Genomic DNA, 8,834 nt, shown 5'->3' with positions numbered 1-8,834 from the left:
AACTGTATGTTTTCTTTGGAGAAATGTCTATTTAGAACTTCTGCCCATTTTTTGATTTGGTTTAGTGTTTTGTTAGAGGTAACTGCTGGAGGAGGTCATCGAGAGGATGTGACCACTGGTTGACCCCTAAGATGGACCCAGGCAACTGAAGGCTCCTCACCCCCTCCCTCATCCTTGGAATGTATGTTCTTCCAACCTTTCCCACAGTGGTTGCTGTTCCAAGGGCATAGTCTTGAGAGAATAAAGTGTTGTTGAGACTGTCTGGATGACATCTGTGGCTGAACCCCGTTAAGGCCTCTATATAAACTTTGAAGGTTCTGGAGGGCAGGTGCAGAGATCTATTCTTGTGTAAGTTCCCTTGCTTATTAAACCACCCACCTGCCAGTCTGCAGTGGAATGCCTCTTTCTTCGGTCTCTCCTCGCCCTCTGTGTATGAGGGCCAGTTTGCAAATCAACAGTAACCCTAGAAGGGGAATTACTGTACAAAGAGGAATGTGCATTTTTTTAAAAAGTGTAAATACTGACAAGTTATCATTCAAAGTGTTTGTAACCACTTGTAATCTCATTAATTCTTATTTACCCATATTCTAATGCTGGGTATTATAATCTTTTTACAACTTTGCCAATCTGATACATGAAAAAATTCAATTTATTTTAAAAGTTGCCTTACCCTAATAAAGACTAAGAATCTCATTTGTATTTTGTTTGTATGTATTTAGTAGAGCAATTAAAACATTCTGTCTTGTGGGTAAGGACTATTTTCTATTCAGTACAGTAAATATTTTCTAAGCATCCATTATGTGTCTACTTGATTAGACTGAATTAGACTGAAAACAACATAAACAACAACACTGTTCAGTATATCTAAACATCAAAAATCTAAATCAAGAATCTAAACATCAAAAATATTACTGGTAAAAGGTCTTCCCATGGCATTACTAGTTTTGAGTGACACTAGCTCCTGATGAACAGAATGAATTAGCTACAAAATGTACCCAACAGGTAATTGAATAAATTGAGGTGTTAGCTAGAGGTATTTTGTATTTTCCACTTGATAACTGGAGAATATCAGCCAAAAAAATCAATTTAGGTTTTGGCATAATTAATAATGATCTGTTTTCTCTGGAAGTTCAGTAATTAGAAATTTGGCTCAGCGATTCCTTAATGTCACTACTGGTTTGTGACAGAAAACCATGACACTGGCATTAAGAAGGATGCTTAACTCCTCATTTGATATGGGACAAGGCAGCTATGACAGGTGTTTTTTCTGGAATTGAAGCTTATCTCTCATATCACTAGACTGAAACAGGGAAAATGTCTATTTATCGACAACTGAAGCCCTACACTGATCAAACTGTGCAACACATTCTAAGAGCTCAAAAAAATTGTTTTTATTGAACAAATAACTAGTATTCCAAAGCATAGCTTTTGTGAAGCATTGTTTTATTTTCTTAACAAAGAGGCCATATACAATGGTGCCCAAGAGAGAAATAGTGCCTAAAATCTATTTGCTCCTCTACTAACAGTATATTGGAAAACACGCTTGGGTTGAATTTTTATGGCTGTCTAACAAATACGGAGTCTTTTATTTCAGAGAAATAAAAGGCTTTCTTAGTTTAAAAAAAACCTATGCTTTAAATCAATCTTAAGGAGTCATATAGGGAAAAAATTGCCCTCTCTGAACTAGACATTTTACTAGACATTTAATATATATTTTCTTATTAAATCCTCAGTATTTATGTGTCAGCAATATTTATTGAGCCCCTAATATGTGACAGGCATTGTGCTAGCTTGTAGGAATACAATGATGAACAAGACAGACCCAGCTTGGGCAGTAAGAAACCCTTCCATAGTCACACAGTTGGTGAGTTGGTGGCATATTTTTTTCTGTGTAAATACTGTTATATTCTTTGCTTTTCTATTTGTTTTTGATAAATAGCTTCTGTTTATTCTAAACAAACAGATAATCTAATCCTTATAGATGGGGTTTAAAATTTTAAGTACATTCACTTTAGTGACAAATACTTTATGAATCTTAAGGGAATGTTTTATTTATTGACACCAAGTCATTGTCAGTATTTTGGGTTCAAAAATGCTTCGACATTTGATCTTCTGGTATAAAACGACACCTAATAAAAAATATAAAACTGCTTATGAAAAATTCTAGAAAATGACACTGCACTTAATGTTTGTAGTCAGTTGTTTGTCATTCTTTTCCCTGTGCCTATCTTGGTGTCCAGGACTTCTAGACAAGTAGGTCCGAGGGTCTAAAGTCCAAATACCAAGACCATGGGAATGAAGCACTGAAAGCCAGATGGGCCCCAAGGGAGCGGGTGAGGGGGGGACAGGGCCAGAAAACTTGTGGGTCTGAAAGAGGAAAAAATGATGAACCATTGATTTGAGACTAATGAGAATGTTAGGAACACCTGAAATAGATCAGGGCATGTTCCTAGCCCGACTGTGGAAGAACACACCTGCAAGAGAAGGGACTTAACATTCTGTGAAATTCCATCTTCCTAGTACTTTAAACCCCAAACTCCTACATAACACAGCTTACTCCAATTTAGAGTTTCATTTCATGGTTACCACGTTGCATAACTCCACATCGGACCAAGGTTTGCAATTCAAAAGTGAAATATGTAATATTTTTACCTATCAAGATTATTCACTTTGCTTAGGTTTGCGTTTCTAAGCATGTTTTACACAGGAATGACCCGCAAGTGACACGAGTGGGCCAGGCCCCGAAATTTAATGGTGGTATTCTGGGGTTGTTGTCTCTGCAGTTTTGATGCTGAATTAGCTGCAACCAAATACTCTTCCTCATTCCTCAGATTCAGGGCTTCCGTCGTCCATCCCTGGAGATCCCTTGTCATTTCTTAAGGTTACCAGAAAGCCGTTTTCGACAGTACCATAAAGTATGCTATCCTAAGGAGGGTCACGACATAGGTCCTGCAAAGGGGCCACTAGGAATAGGAGCAATTTGAACTTTACAAGTTAGTTGGGTCGAGGGAGGGAAGCAGAGGGCCAGAGCCCGCGGCCACACCAAGTTGGGGCCACGGCGTCTGTTCCCGCAGGTCGCTCTCCAGCCCTGGGAGGCAGTCTGGGAACAGGCGGGCTGGGTCCCAGGATCTCGGTCGTCGCAGGAGGAGCCGCAGCTGAGACTGCAGGCGGTGCAAGCGATCCAGCGGCCAGCAGCGCCACTGTCGGAGAGCAAAAGAGGACCGTTGCGGAGGAGGGCGACTTCCGGGGAGAGCGGGCGCGCGCGCTGGCGCGCCGTCGGGATCGGGACAGGGCTGACCGGCGTGCGCGCCTCCCCGGCGGCGGGGGCGGGGGAGGGACGCACGCGCTCGCCGGCGGAGGGGGCGGGGTGTGCGTGCGCGCTGGCTCGCCGGAGGCGGGAGGGGGCGGAGCCCTTCGCTGTCTGAGCCCGCGCGGTTCCGCCGAGGTGCGTTTCCAGGCTGACGCTGTTACCTAGAGCAGAGCGAGCTGGACGCGCCACCCGCGGGGCTGGCAGCTGCTTTCATTTACTAGGAGACACTGTTTCCCCGCGGGAGAGTCCGGGAGCGCGCAGACACACACACGCTCACTGCCACACACGCTCGCACACACGTTCACGGACACACACATACACACGCGCACACACGCGCTAGCGCGCTCGTTCTTCACAGCTGCATCCCCAAACCGGCAGAACGAAGCTACTGCGGTTTCTCTTAACCTCGGCATCGTCGGGCGAAGCAGGGCCATTGTGCATCAGGGAAAGCCCGGTGCCTGCGCTGCCGCCTCGGGTACGTAACCCCGGAGACCGTTCACCCCCTCGGGTAAGCTAGTCTCTCTCCTCGTAACCTGTTCGGGGTTGGTGCCTGCACACCGGAGGGATAGGGTGGGAGGCTGCTGGTGAGCCAGTGGGGGCGAGACCGGAGTTGAAATTTCAGGGGCATGCAGCCTCTAGCAGCGTCGTCTAGCGGGAGCAATTACTATTCCCGGTTACTTATTCTACCCAGCCCTGGAGTTGCTCCCCCTTTTCTCCCCTTCCTCGTAGTCCAAGATGTACTTTGCTCCTTGGTTGCCAAGGAGACTTGCTTAAACATCAGCCTTGGGGCGTCTGTTGAAAGAACTGGTTTCTTAAATGATGCTGTTATTTATTTTGATTTTTAAAAGTGAAATGTACACTGAGGACCTTGTGGTAATTTGGCATTCGTTAATCTGTATTCAAGCGACGGTTTCATTCAACTTAAAGAAAAGCGGTAATTGCACTGTACGGAGTGCTTTAAAAAGGATTCGTCAGATGGATTTTTCAACGGATTGAGTCCTGAATCATAAATTACTCCCATTTTGGTGATCTTATAAAGAACGCTGATTCCAATTAAAACCCCTTCTTCCCCTCTCTTTCCATAGTATATTTTGCAGTTCACTCAGGCGTGATTGTCTTAACATTAAAAGCAGAAGATGAATTAATTATGGTTCCCCACACAAGGATGATCTTCTGTTGTAAAATGACCAGAACAGGAATACATACGTGAATTCCTAATGTAAGGAGATAGCTTTCATAGCATACATCTTTGCTAACATTTCTGTATCCACTGCATCACTCTTTGAGTGCAGTTTTTTGCACCTCTGCCCATTTCTGAGAAGATTCTGTTTTCTTTCAAGTCTCTTATTGATTTTTGACGTATATCTGTATGTAGGTAGATATATATATAAAATGTGTGCCATAGCTTAATACACCAGGTTCTAAGCTTTTAGAGCTTATATTAAAATGTAGAGAGGAAGGAAGCCCAGCTTTGTAGATCCTGTTGGTTTTTTTCTGATAGATTGGATCCTTTACTGGAGCACTGGTGAGGCCCAAGAGGAGGTCTGTCTCACAGGAACCCCTAAGAACTGGGCTGTCAGTTTCACCTTTAGGCCTCAGGCACCTGATGGGTGAACTTATCACACAGCACTTGGAGAGATCTTCAGTCCAGTAATTACACTCTGCACTAACTTCGTACCTTCATTACAAACAGAAATGGCCTAGTAAAGACCCACTGGTATTCAACAATTCATTTTGTTTTCCTTTGATATTTGTTCCTTTTTTCTACCTTTTATTAAGTGAGGCCAAAAAATATATCAAATTCTTTTTATTTGGATTAAACTGTGTCATACAGAGTGTAATTATAGGAGGAAGAAGGGAAGCGATCATAACTGAGGTAGGTGGAGGGGATTTGTGCTACTGACGGGGGGGCGGGTGCTGTGAAATGAATAAGGATGACAAACATTTTATATTCCAGTTTACAAAGTACTTTCTGTACACTTCTTTTTTAATCCCCATAACAACCTTGTGAGGTCAAGGAAGTATCTTCAGTTTAAAGCTGAGGGACCTAGACTCAGAGCTTGCTCAAGGTCACAGAGCTAGTGAATGGGAAAGCCCTTCTTGGATCCAGGCTCTTTGCCTTTTAAAAAATCCTGTGTTTGCTTGTCCAGTGTGTGCAGGGGTCTGATAGGCAAGGTAAGGGACTGGAGCAGGCCCAGTGGGAAACGTGTGGGAGAGAGGTGGTGTGGATTATGGCTGGAACATGCAAACCACTCTAAAGGGGGCAGCTCCTACTTGCCTGTTGCTGGCTGCTGCCACTGTGGCTTTAAAAGGTTCTCTTTTTTTCAAGAAAAAAAGAAACTTCCAGATTTTTAAATTTGAAGTGTCTTTAATTTAAAAAACTGTAAGGACCACATTAAAAATATATCTGGGCCACAAGTGACCTGGGACCTACCAGTTTGCAATCCATAACTACTGAGGTCTCATTCAATTCTAAACTGTTTTTCTCTAACAGAATACTGATGTAAACAAATACATCCATCATTATGAGAGTGATTGGGAGTTTTCTGATTTTGATATTAAAATCTCTAACAAACATGCTCAACATCCAATAAACAGGTCCAAGTTTGTTCCTGAGGGTTCCTAGGTCTCTTTCTCATATCTCAGAGAAAATGGAAGAGCATGAAGTGCTCCAAAAGAGGAATTTTTGAATCTGGTGAAACAAAAGCATTTATAGTTTAAAACTTTTCATGCTTATAACAATTTATTCTGCACGTAGGACTAAGAAGTATAGGAAAAGTCAGTCGGGTACCTGTCATTGCAGGAAGAGGTAGAATAGAAAGTTGGTCAGAAAAAAGGAGCATCCTGAACCTTTCAATGAAAAGTTCCTATTAAGGCTTTAGGTAATTAGTTAAAACCTACCACAGAATATTTCAAGGTTCCAAAGGAACAAAAATGTAACTGGAAACTCAAAGGGACATTCGAGTCCAGGACCCTGGCAGAGAAAATACTCTTTACTCCTTAAGTAATCTTGTAATGAAACAAATATTTTTGAGAGGCTGCCACTTTCTCATATGTCTACTAAACTACAAAGATGTCAGTAGACTTCACTGAAGCAGACCTGGTGGTCAGAAAGGAGTGTTATTTTATTTACATCATTTCTTTTGTGGATCCAAATAGGTCTCATTAAAAAAGAAAAAAACCAACACTTGGACAGTCGCTTCTAATAGTTCTGTTATTCTAAAATCATCCTCTGGAAGGAGGCTTTAGTGATAAATAAGTAAATTTCAGTTTTCAATTCCTGGAAATGTGTTGCACATCTAATAAAAGAGCCATGAAGATGTTAGTCAATACTAATATAACAAAGTCCTGGCTGGGTGCTGTGGAGATAACATCTCTGCCCTTAAGGATTCAAAGCAAACAAACATATTGCTCCTGGCAGCTTCTACTTTTCCAGCCCCTCCTACATGCAAACTGCTTTCCATATTGTCTTCACAACATCCCGTGAGCATGTTATATCCATTTGACAGATGAAGAATCCAAGATTATGTGATGTTAAACTGGACCAGTGAAAGAAAACGTTAAACCTCAGCAACTCTCCTCACTTCATACCCACTCTTCTCTGCCAGTTACCTAATGGACGTTACAGACATGTATATAATTGTGATTTTGAGGCAGCTGTGTGTTAAATGCTACGACAGAGATACAAAATTGCACAGAAACACAGATACAAGAAAAAAATTAAAAAATATTCTGACTGTGGAGGTCAGGTAAATCCTGTGTAGGAGGAGGATTAGTGCTGGACCTCGATGGCTGGGTGTGCTTATAGTAAATGAAGATCCCTTTAGCTGTCGAAAGATGGAAGGTTCTGCCAGACAGTCAATTGGAATTGTGAGCTGAGAGGATAATGTACATGATCTCTGATATTGATGAGTTCATCATTGTAGCTGAAGGGATGACACAGGCTGTGGGAAGAAATATGGTCTCCAATTTGAGTGCAGCAAGAAGAAGGAACTGGGGATGTAGGGAGGGGATGGAGGAAGACAAGTTGGTGAAGGAGACCAAGAGGGGAGTTGTAGACATAGGGGAGAATCCATTGAGTGTAGTACTGATTCTTCTAAAAGACTGAACATAAGGCAAAGGATGAACCAAGTGTTAAGTTCTCTATACAGAGTCTGGTACACAATAAATACCCATTAACTATTATGGTGTGTCTGTATTCTTAACATCTAACAAATGGCACATAATTTCCTCTCATGTTATCACTTTTCTGCGGAAAGAAAGCATATATAGATATTTTACATGAATGCAATTAGAGTGGACAAATACCTGGATTTTTAGAAATGGGAAAGAGATTGTGAAAATTAGATGAGAAAAGAACATATCAGTGTAAACATTTTCTTTTCGTAGGGTCACAGGCTTGGAGGTTAGGGAGGCTCTTGCAGATAGAGATTTTAATGTTAGATACACCTTTGATGAAGTCTCATATCTGTGGGATAAGTGAGGAGAAATGTATGCTGTGTGTTTGCTATTTGGAAATCTATACTCACACCCAGAGAGAAGCCTTTAGTAACAGATAAATGTCCTCTGCTCTTGATCCTGATTGGGTCAACTTTTTGTTTCCTGAGTGGAAATATGAAATAAAAAATGTGACAAGTAAGTGGAAGTTAGACTTGGATTCAAGTACTAGATTTGGAATGACTGGGTGGGAGAACTGCCTGTTAGAATCATGGGCACAAGGTAACAGGATGAAATAAAATAGAAAACATGACAGCCAGCTAGAGTCTAGCACTGAGGACATTTGGCATGACAGGAGTTTGCTTTGAAGTTGGAGGGATTTTAATTCCAGTCAAGTACAGTATAAGCCAATGTGATGATTTGCTCTTCACAGATATATTTGGCAAGTAATGGAAAATATTATGAACACGCGATGTTCGGAGCCCTTCTTTCTTATTAAACAGAGCTTTTGATGACAGTGGAGATAGACCTGGTTTTGTCTCTGTGTCAGGCAGTGCCTTACTCCCCCCTTCCTTCCTTCTGTATCTGGTTCCCATTATCTCAGAATTTCTTCCAGTTTGGAGAGTAGAACTTGAGAATTTATCCTAGAACATCTTGCTTTCCCACTTATTGGGAATAAATAGATGAAATTCGTTTTGTTCATCTTTTCCCTGGTTCTGTGATTCTGATAGGGTCCCTCATGCTCATACCCTTCTTGCTGAGATCTTTACCTAAGAGGTGGAAGAAACGCTCAACTTTCTTCATATTTCTTTTGCTCTTGCCATGTTTCATATGCACATTGTGATGCATTAATGCATTTAATTTAACTTGATTTAGACATACGGTGCTATAAATTTCGATGAGATTTTAAGAAGAACTATGTATAAAAAAATAACAGTTGCAAACCTGACTTGGAGTCAGATTAATTCCACATATGGTGAAAGCACTGAAAGCTGTAAATTTGTCCAAAAGAGTTTTACAAGGTTGGAATTAACTGACTGATAAGATGATTTTTAAATGAAGAAGGAAACTCTTTGGCAGTTTTCGT

General features: G+C 41.5%; 1 protein-coding gene across 6 annotated transcripts in view; it reads left to right on the top strand.

Annotated features, from left to right (window-relative positions):
• Positions 1-3,445: 3,445 nt before the first annotated feature.
• KLHL32 (kelch like family member 32) overlaps positions 3,446-8,834 on the top strand; it is a 234,967-nt gene continuing 229,578 nt past the window's right edge. For 5 of the 6 annotated variants that reach the window (XR_003622234.2, XM_007169672.3, XM_028163403.2 and 2 more), the window contains exon 1: positions 3,446-3,785. The gene's annotated coding sequence lies outside the window, so the exon portion shown is untranslated. Of the gene's footprint in view, positions 3,819-8,834 lie in introns of all 6 variants that reach the window. The other variant, XM_007169670.3, reaches the window with a different exon arrangement.

The sequence above is a fragment of the Balaenoptera acutorostrata genome, chromosome 14, assembly GCF_949987535.1.
Source record: "Balaenoptera acutorostrata chromosome 14, mBalAcu1.1, whole genome shotgun sequence".
NCBI lineage: Eukaryota > Metazoa > Chordata > Mammalia > Artiodactyla > Balaenopteridae > Balaenoptera > Balaenoptera acutorostrata.
Note: the sequence above shows the minus strand (reverse complement) of the source record. Positions and strands in the feature narration are given on the sequence as shown.